This window comes from Lepus europaeus, chromosome 20 (genome assembly GCF_033115175.1).
Source record: "Lepus europaeus isolate LE1 chromosome 20, mLepTim1.pri, whole genome shotgun sequence".
NCBI classification, from domain to species: domain Eukaryota; kingdom Metazoa; phylum Chordata; class Mammalia; order Lagomorpha; family Leporidae; genus Lepus; species Lepus europaeus.
This window is the reverse complement of record NC_084846.1, coordinates 4,430,616-4,441,276: the sequence shown is the minus strand read 5'-3', so window position 1 is coordinate 4,441,276 and position 10,661 is coordinate 4,430,616. Positions and strand designations below refer to the sequence as shown.

At 43.5% G+C, this 10,661-nt stretch overlaps 1 pseudogene; it reads left to right on the top strand.

Annotated features, from left to right (window-relative positions):
* The first annotated feature begins 7,316 nt into the window (after positions 1-7,316).
* On the top strand, positions 7,317-7,997 carry LOC133749846 (olfactory receptor 7E24-like; annotated as a pseudogene).
* Positions 7,998-10,661: the final 2,664 nt, after the last annotated feature.

The following is a 10,661-nucleotide window of genomic DNA, read 5'->3' as shown; positions in this document are numbered from 1 at the left end:
AGTGGGAGAGGGAGAGGGAGAGGGAGAGGGAGAGGGAGAGGGAGAGGGAGAGGGAGAGGGAGAGGGAGAGGGAGAGAGAATATCTTCCATATGCTTGTTCATTCCCCAAATGGCCAAAATGGTCAGTGCTGGGCCAGCCTGAGCCAGAAGCAGGAGCATCCTCTGGGTCTCCCACATGGTGACAGGGGCTTAAGCACTTGGGCCATACTCTACTGCTTTTCCGGGTGCATTAGCAGAGAGCTGGATCATAAGTGAAGCAGCCAGAACTTGAATAGGTGCCCCTATGGGATGCTGGTGCTGCAGGCTGTGACTTGACCTGCTATGCCACTACAATGTTTCTTAGTCTGAATGTTTATATGTCTATTTACTGTATCACAAGATTAAATGAAGATATTTATATATATGGGATCCTTCAAAAACGTGAGGGAAACAAACTTTGAAATTTGTTTTCATCCTGCATTTCTACAAACTTCTTGAAGTATCCCCAGCCTTTCTTACTGCTGCACTAAGGATAAAATATCAAATAAATGTGTAATTATCAATAACTTGGTAATATATATTCAAACCTAGAAACAATTGAGAAAAAACCAGTTAAATGATTAAAATGCCCATAAACTTTAACACATTAAATGCCAGCTCAAGCAAGGGTTTATGAAATGAATATAGGAAGTTGTCTTTAGAGACTAATGCTAACTGAGAAAATGCAAATAGTCTCAGATTTTTGGCATAGAAAATGGAACTCTCCATGCTTTTCATATTGCTGCAATGAACTCAAAGAATCACACTGGGATTTGTGACCATGGAGGACAGAAGTCTGAATTTTTTGTAAAGATCCTGCATCTTGGAATTCAGCAGCAAGAAGCAGAGGTGAACGGTCCTTGGAGAACATTCCAGGTGCACTTACTTTTCTCCTATTTCTCTCCCATTATCATCAGCAAGTCATCACAGTCTGGGCTACATGGGCCTACAGGCTAATTAGGAGCTCTGTGCATTGAGCCCCCGAGGTCCTCCCAGCACATATAATGAGCAGAGCCTCCAGACCGTGACGTTGCAGTGGAAATACAATGGCCACTCCTCCCCATGTGCGTGTCTGCATCACGAAGTCCCAGACTGAGGCTGCCTCCTTCCCTGTCCTGAATCCAAAGCCTGAGGCTCCCTTGAGCTCCAGGCAGAAGAGCAGCAATGGAGCCATCATCCTTGGTCATGCCTCTGCTCAGACTCAGCACAGCCCAGTAAGTGCCGAGGGAGGCACTGGAAGTTGATGGGGCTGTCAGAAACATTGTTTCCTCACTATCAGGACAAGCAGGACAGCTGGGGTAGACCGCTAGGAGGAAAACCATAGACAGTTTCAGCTCAGAGGCCTGTGCAAGTTTATGTTCTTGGTTCTCATCAGGGTCCAAGCTTTCTCATCTTAATTTTATTTATTTTAATTTATTTACTTGAAAGTCAGAGTTACACAGAGAGGAGAGGCAGAGAGAGAGAGAGAGAGAGAGAGAGGGAGAGAGGCAGAGAGGGAGGGAGGGAGGGAGGGAGGTCGGTCTTCCACCTGTTGATTCACTCCCCAGTTGGCCGCAATGGCCAGAGCTGTGTCGGTTCAAAGCCAGGAGCCAGGGGCTTCTTTTGGGTCTCCCATGCGAGTGCAGGGGCCCAATGATTTGAGTCATCTTCCATTGCTTTCCCAGGCCATAGCAGAGAGCTGGATTGAAAGTGGAGCAGCTGTCCCTCGAACTGGTGCCCACATGGGATGCTGGCACTGCAGGAGGCTGCCTTACCTGCTATGCCACAATGCCAGCCCCCCTTTTGTGTTTTTAAAGTTTCCATATTTTCCAAAATTCATATGTACTCTAACACATGTGTGTGTCACCTACCTTATCTGTGAGAATGTGTAGCACTGCTCACTTTTAGGGAACACCAGGGAGTTTTAGCAATATTCAGGCCTGGACCTCTCCACCAGAGATTCTGATTTCTTCAAGTATGTAAAGACTGAGAAGAGAATTTCTAAGGCCTCCTAAGTGTATGACGAAAACCGGCAACAATTGTTTAGGAGCTTCACTGTAGGTGATGAGCTACTTTTCTTTCATTGCTTTCAGGATTCTCTTTCTTTGAGTGATGTTGGACAGTTTGATTATAATTTGTTTTGGTGTTAGTCTTTTGGATTTATTATAATTGGAGATCGTTGATCTTTTTGAATGTCTATGTCTACTTCCTTCTTCAAATTTGGTAAGTTTTACTTTTACATTTTAGTCATTATTTCATCATGTTGGTTCTCTGCTGCATGCTCTCTCTCTTACTGTGGAACTCCCAGAATGCATAGATTGCTGTGCTTATAGTATCCCTTAAATCTCTCTGGCTCTTTTACTTCTCTTCATTCTTTTTTCCTCTGTTCTTTTGACTTGATAGTTAAAAAAAAAAGCCAACTCAATCTGAAGACAAAGTTTTGATTAGTTGAGTCTAGCAGTGATTTTAAAGACTGAACACTTTTTGGAGTTAAAAACAGGGAAAGCTGGGTATAATTCATTAATTGTGACAAAGCAACGAATATGAGATGTTAATAAAGGAAAAGGCATGAGGGGCAAACGGGCACGCCCTGTAATACTACCTCATGATTTGTTTTGTAAATTTAAATCTATTCTAATATAAAAAGTTTAAAGGTATAACTGTCAGTAAAAATAATTTGGATGGTAAAAAAATGCCTGAGTCTTTCTTCTCCTTGATACAGTCTGCTGTTGAACACTGTATTTTTACTCCAATTTAGTTATTTTATTCTTTATCTCTAGTATTTGTTTCTTCTTTAATAGTTTACATCTCTTTATTTTATTATCATTTTGTTCATACATTGTTTTCATGATTTGTCTGTGTTATCTGTTAATATATTGACAATCTTTAAGATGGTTATTTTGAACAAGCTGCAGGATAATCAAATATCTCCATTTCTTTAAAGAAGGGCAGGTGGTTTATTTCTGCAGATAAAATTTGTTCCTTCATGTCTTATTTGTTTCTATGCATTGCTTGTGTTCTCTGCTGAGATTGGAGTCTTAGAAAAATCAGGAGGGGCTGGCTCTGTGGTGTAGTGGGTAAAGCCACCGCCTGCAGGGCTGGCATCCCATATGGATGCTGGTTCAAGTCCTGGATGCTCCACTTCCGATCCAACTTTCTGTTATGGCTTGGAAAAACAGTAGATGGCCCAAGTCACATGTGTGGGAGACCTGGAAGAAGCTTCTGGCTCCTGGCATTGGATCGGTGTAGCTCCGGCCAGTGCAGCCAATTGGGGAGTGAACCAGTGGATGGAAGACCTCTCTATTTCTCTGCATCTCCTCTCTCTTTGTCACTCTTTAAAATAAAATAAATCTTTTAAAAAAAAGAATATAAATCGGGCTCTCCCAGTCCTTATGGATTGGCTTCATGAAGGGAAAGACCTTTACTTGTAGACATGTTGGACATTCTGGGGAACCCTCAAGCCTTTTCTGGGGAGACATTGTCTCAGGGCTTGTGTGTGTGTGGTTTTGCAGTTAGAGTTTTGCCATTGTCCTCAAGAGTGCATCATCTCCTCCTCCACTTGGTGTCTGCCTGTGGCACTGCAGTTCCTCTGGGGGTTGTTTCTAGCTGCCCTCTCTTGTTCTCTGTTCCCCACATAGCACTGTCATTACCATAAGTGCCCAAATCAGGCCAGGTATCAACCTCTTCCTCAGGCCTTTCTGAGAAGACAGAACTTTGAACACTCTACCTGCTCTTTCTCTTTCGCAAGAGATGTTAGGAGTTGAGGATTTTCTCTCTGCCATACTGCCTTTTGGGCAGGGAGGGACTTGTTGTGCACACGCAGTGAGCTCTCTTATGCACTTGAACACAGCTCTTGCAGGTTTTGTACACACCTAGGGTGATGCAGACTCTTAGCCAGTTTGTTAGAGGCCTGACACAGGCATTTTGTCCATGTATATTAAGTCTTGCCATCACGTAGGAAATGAAGACCTGGGCTTCCTATTCTGTATGTCACTGATATCACTGTGGCAAAATGCATATTTTTCAATACTTAATGAGCTGACAACACTCACTAAAAAAAATCTAAAGAAAATGCATTATGGAGTGAAATGAGTACTTATTTGGTAAGCAGAAAAAAGAAATCGCTGGGAACATTTGTTGTAGGCATTTGGGCAGTGACCCAGCAATGGGATTTATCTTTCCCTGGTTGTCTCTGTCTCAGGCTCTCTGCATTTCAAGTGGATACAAATAAATAAGAAGACTACTAGTCTCAGCACAGTGAAGACAGTACCTGTGTGTCCTCCTTCCAGAATCATGTGTGTTAGGGGAGGCAGGGCTGCATGTCTTCCAACAGTCCTGAGGAGAGAGCCTCAGCCCTCCACACTCACTGGGCAAGAATGGGAAATGGACCCTTACTCCCTACTCATGCCCCACAGCAAGGGAGCCCATACTGTGAGTTCTGTAAGACAGAGAGCTTGCAAGAGGGACTGTTGGAAGCATGGTTTCCTTATGTGCAGGACTGGCAGTGTATTTGGGATATTTAGACTGACAAGTCCCAAAAGAAAAGTGTCAGTGCAAAGATGCAAATTTTAAAAGCTTGGTTCATGAGTAGAATTCTGAACTTTCAGTGAGAATTCTGCTTTCCTTTCATAGTGCTTCTTTCAAGAGTAAATCATCATGTTTGCATTACTATTTACTGCATCACAAAGTTAAATGCAGATATGTTTACATGTATGGGGTCCTTCAAACATACAAGGAAATGCCTATTTTGAACTTTTCTTTCAATTCTATTTCCTATGAACTTTTAAAAATTATTCCTTGACTTTCTTTCAGCAGTTCCTAAATAACTAATCATAAGGTGCTAAATAAATATATAATAATTAAGTCTTTTAATATATCAAAATAATTCAATACACAATTTAGAAGACGACTTATTTAAAAGATTAAAATACCGATAAGTGGGACTGATATTGTAGCACAGTGGGTTAAGCTGCTGCCTGTGACACCAGCATCCCATATGGGAGACTGAGTCCCAGCTGCTCCATTTCTGAGCCAGCTCCTTGCTAAGGCACCTGGGGAAGCAGCAGCAGATGGCCCAGAAACTTGGATACAGAAAAAGCTCCTGGTTCCTGGCTTTGGCTTGGCCCAGCCCCAACCATTGTGGCCATTTTTGGGGTGAACCAATGGATGGAAGATCGATCGCTCTTTGTCTCTTCCTCTCTTTTTCACTCTGCCTTCCAAAGTAAATAAATAAATCTATTAAAATGAAAACAAATCTATTTAAAATGCCCATAAGTCTCCAACCCATAAAATACCAACTAAAGCAAGGGCTTAGGAACGGAAAACAGGAACCTTTCCTTGGAGAATAACGTTAACTTAAAAGTTCCTTATTTCCAATCATTGACAAGTGCAGAATGCTATATTTGTAGGTGTTGATTTCATGACCATGTGTTTGCAGCTAAGATCCTGTTTATCAAAGTTTGAAACCCACCAAAGACAAGGTGAGGAGTTACAAATTGAACGATTGTACAGGACAAACAGGATTTGGCCATAGCCTGGTGGTTAAGATGCCCATCTCCCCCACTGTGGAGTATTGGGCTTTGATTCCTGGCTCTAACTACTGACTGCAGCTTCCTGCTAATGCAGACAGTGGAACGTAGCAGGGATGGGCAAAGTAACTGGGTTGCTGCCACACATGTGGAAAATAAATCTGCATTGAGTTCCAAGACCTAGTTCTGTGTTGGACCAGCCACAGACACTGCAGCTTTAGGGGGAATGAACCAGTGGATGAGCGCTTTCTCAGGCCCTATCTCTGACCCTCAAAAAAGCAGATAAACAATATCTGAGTGAGCACTTAAATCTACACAGCATGGAACAGAAAAACCAAGCATGGTAAAACTATTGGATGACAATGGACACAAACATTTCCTAATTGTGAACCAGCAACTTCAATTGAGTGTTTAGACAAAGCACTGGCAGCTCTCACAGAGTATTTATAAACATTCTGAATCAAGGGTATATGCACCATTGTTTAGAAAATTAAGGCATTTTACTGCTAATTTCCTTCATGTTCATGCATTTGTCAGTTCCTAATGCTCTTGGTTGCCTAACATTTTTCAGTTGAGTGTCTCTGAAGCAGGTTGAGTATAAAAGGAGCTGAATAACATGGAAACCAATCATGGAAGATCCCTAAGAAGACTGAGTTTGAAATCACTGAGAGAGGTGACAGACGTTGAACAGTCCAAAAGTGTAAATATGAGGAGGGCTTCAAAAACTTTGTGGGGGCAGGTGCTGTGGTATAGTAGGTTAAGCCTCCACCTGTAGAGCTGGCATCCTATGTGGGTGCTGGTTAGTGTCCTGACTGCTCCACTTCTGATCTAGCTCTCTGCCTATGGCCTGGAAAAGCAGTGGAGTATGACCCAAGTGCTTGGGTCCCTGCTACCCTCATGAGAGATCTGGAAAAGGCTCTTGGCTCCTGGCTTCAGATTAGCTCAGCTCTGGCTGTTGTGGCCATCTGGAGAGTGAGTCAGAGGACACAAGATCTTTCTGTCTCTCCCTCTCTGTCTGTGAATGTACCTCTCAAATAAATAAAATCTGTTTTAAAAGGGGGCCGGCGCTGTGGTGTAGTGGGTTAACGCCCTGGCCTGAAGTGCCGGCATCCCATATGGGTGCTGGTTCAAGACCCAGCTGCTCCATTTCCGATCCAGCTCTCTGCTATGGCCTGTGGAAGCAGTAGAAAATGGTTCAGGTCCTTGGTCCCCTGTACCTGGCGGGAGACCAGGAAGAAGCCTCTGGTTCCTGGCTTTGGATCGGCGCAGCTCCGGCCGTTGAAGCCAGTTGAGGAGCGGACCATAGGATGGAAGACCTCTCTGTCTGTCTCTGCCTCTCTTTCTCTATCTCTCTCTATGCCTCTCCTCTTTCTCTGTGTATCTGACTTTCAAATAAATAAATTTAAAAAAACTTTGTGGAAGATACATATAATGAAACAAAATAGGAATTTCAAAATCATACTGCACCAAGAAAACTTTTCATTTCATTTATTCCATACATCTGAGAGTTACCTTTGTGTTATACCCATGACCAGCTGAACTGAAAATATATACAAGTGCTATGTGACAGTTCATCTGCGTCATTTTACCAACACTCTTTTCTCTTCCAGGAGTATGGGTTACATTGAAAAACAAAATCTCACACATGTCTCAGAACTCCATCTTATGGGCTTCTCAGAGAATCGAGACTTGCAGCCCCTCATTTTGGTGCTGTTCCTGTCCATGTACCAGGTCACCGAGCATGAGAACCTGCTCATCATCCTGGCCGTCAGCTCAGACTCCCTCCTCCACAGCCCCATGTACTTCTTCCTCTGCAGCCTCTCCTTGACTAATGTGGGTTTCACCTCCTCCACAGTTCCTAAGATGATTGTGGATGTCCACACTCACAGCACAGTGGGCTGCCTGACACAGATGTCTCTCTTCATCATCTATGGTTGCATGGATGATTTGATTCTGACTGTCATGGCCTATGACCGGTTTGTCGCCATCTGCCATTCTCTTCATTACCAGGTCATCATGAACCCCCAACGCTCTCTTTTGTGACTAGTCTTTTGGATTCCTTGCTTCAAAGTTTGATGGTCTTGCAAGTTACCTGCTTCAAGGATATTGAAATTTCCAGTTTCTTCTATGATCCTTCTCAGCTTCTCAACCTCACCTGCCTTGGCACTATTTTACTGGCATCATGTAGGTTTTTTCCCCCCTCAGGGATCCTTTACTCTTACTATGAACGTGTTTCCTACATTCTGAGAGTTCCATCACTAGGTGGAAAGTACAAAGTCTTCTCTACCTATGACTCTCACCTGTTTGCTTGCTTTATGGAATAGGCCTTGGGGTGTACCTGATTTCAGCTTTCTCACTTTCTCCCTGGAAGTGTGCAGTGGCCTCAGTGGTGTACAGTGTGGTCACTCCCACAGTCTGAGGAGCAGGGACATCGAGAGCACTATGCAGAGGCTCCTCAATAAAATAGTCTAATTCCAGTCTCTGTGCCTTCCCTTGGATGGGAGGTTGGACAAGACAGCAAAACTAGACATCTAGGGGCTGGTGCTGTGGTGCAGCGGGTTATTGCCCTGGCCTGAAGTGCTCACACCTCATATGGGTGCCGGTTTGAGAGCCGGCTGCTCCACTTCCCATCCAGCTCTCTGCTATGGGCTGGGAAAGCAGTAGACGATGGCCCAAGTGCTTGGGCCCCGGCACCCACGTGGGAGATCTGAAAGAAGCTCCTGGCTACTGGATTCTGATCGGCATGGCTCTGGCTGTTGCGACCAATGAGAAGTGAACCATACGATAGAAGACCTCTCTCTCTCTCTTTCTTTCTCTCTCTCTGCCTCTCCTTTCTCAGTGTAACTCTTTCAAATAAACAAATAATAAATCTTTAAAAAATACTAGACATCTAGACACAAGAATCTCACCTCTCTCATGTTTGAGACTCGTGGCTTTCATCATTCTCCGCATTTCCTAAAGAAAATACATTCTGATGGGAAATGAGTACTTACTTGATGAGCAGACACCAGAAGCCAGTGGGAAGCAAGTCTGGACACAGAATGGCTAACACTGTCTGTGACATCATAGATTCTGTGGGAAGAAGGGAAACCAGGGTTACTCCTTTGGACTATATGATCATGGATACGCCATGGAGCAGTATGATAGACACTGTGTAACTACACAATACAGAGAAACATCTGTCCATATGGCAGTTCTTCTGTAGGAACATTTGGCTGCGAACAGATGGTTTATGGGTTGTGTAACATGCTGGGAAGAAGAGGAATACATATACAACCTTGTGGTGCTTCCAGAACATCAAAAGTGCTCTGTAGTCCCTAAAGTGCTCAAGAACAGCACGGGCAATCACAGCCAAAATAGACAAATGGGATTACATCAAGCTGAGAAGCTTCTCCACTGCAGAAGAAACACTCAGCAAAGTGAAGAGGCAACTTACAGAATGGAAGAAAATATTTGCAAACTATGAAACTGAGAAAGGGTTAATATCCAGCATCTACACAGAGCTCAAGAACCTCAACAACAAAGCAATCCAGTTGAGAAATGGTCAAAGAACTGGAACAGGCATTTGTCAAGAGAGGAAACTCAAATGGCTAACAGACACATGAAAAATATGCTCAGGATCACTAGCCATCAGGGAAATGCAAATCAAAACCACAATGAGGCCTTACCTCAGCTATGCTAGAATGGCACTCCTACAGAAATCAACAACCAGTAAGTGCTGGTGAGGATGTAGGGGAGAAGGTACCCTAATCTCTTGGTGAGAATGTAAACTAGTACAGCCATGTGAAAGTCAGTATGGAGATATCTCAGAAAGCTGAAAACAGATATGCATTATGACCTAGCAATCCCATTGCTGGGAATTTACCCAAAAGAAATGAAATCAGCATATGTAAGAGTTATCTGTACCCTTATGTTTATTGCAGCTCAATTCACAATAAGACAGTGAATCAACCAGATGTCCATCAACTGATGACTGGCTAAAGAAATTATGGTAAATATCCACTCTGGAGAACTATTCAGCTGTAATACAGAATGAAATTCTGTCATTTGCAACAAAATGGATGCAACTTGAAACCACTCTACTCAGTGAAATAAGCTAGTCCCAAAAAGACAAATACATATGTTTTCCCTGATCTGTGGTAATAGAGTACCAAAAATGCAATGTCTAAAAACAAATTGACATTTTGAACTTCAACAATTGTTTACAGCCCTTCTATTTACTGCTGAGGAACAGGTTTTTTTCTTATTATTTGTTGAACATATAATTTTTTTTTGAGAGGCAGAGTGGATAGTGAGAGAGAGAGAGAGAGAGAAAGGTCTTCCTCTATTGCCGTTGGTTCACCCTCCAATGGCCGCTGTGGCCAGCGCATCTTGCCGATCCGAAGCCAGGAGCCAGGTGCTTCTCCTGGTCTCCCATGCGGGTGCAGGGCCCAAGCACCTGGGCCATCCTCCACTGCCTTCCCGGGCCATAGCAGAGAGCTGGCCTGGAAGAGGGGCAAACAGGATTGAATCCGGCGCCCCATCCGGGACTAGAACCCGGTGTGCCGGCACCGCAAGGCAGAGGATTAGCCTGTTAAGCCACGGCGCCGGCCCGAACATATAATCTTATGAACATAAAGTAAACTGAAAGTAGATTATAGTAAAAATTAAGAGAAGGATTAGGAGAAGAAGGAAGAGGAAGGGTGGGACTATGGGTAGGTGGGAGGGCAGGCTAGGAAGTATCACTATGTTCCTAAATCTGTATATATGAAATTTGTATACCTTAAGCAAAATTTTAAAGAGCAATAAAAAAAGAACTTATGAGAAAGACATTAACCTGTATATTCATTCTTTAAGATGCTGGTCCCAGGAGAAGGTGTTTTGCACAGCAGTTAAGATGCCACTTGGGATGCAGACATCCCATAACTGAGTGCCTGGATTTGAACCCTGACTCTGCTTCCATTGTCTGCTTCTTGCTCATAAGCACCCTGAGGTGAAGCAGACAATGGCTCAGTCTGTCTCTGCTACCTACATGGGAATTCCTGGGTTTGTCTGGCTCAGCACTGGCTCTTATGGGCACTTAGGGAGTGAATCAGTCAATGGAAATTCTGTCCCACTCCTTGTCTCATTTTGCCATTCAAATGAAATAAAGAAATT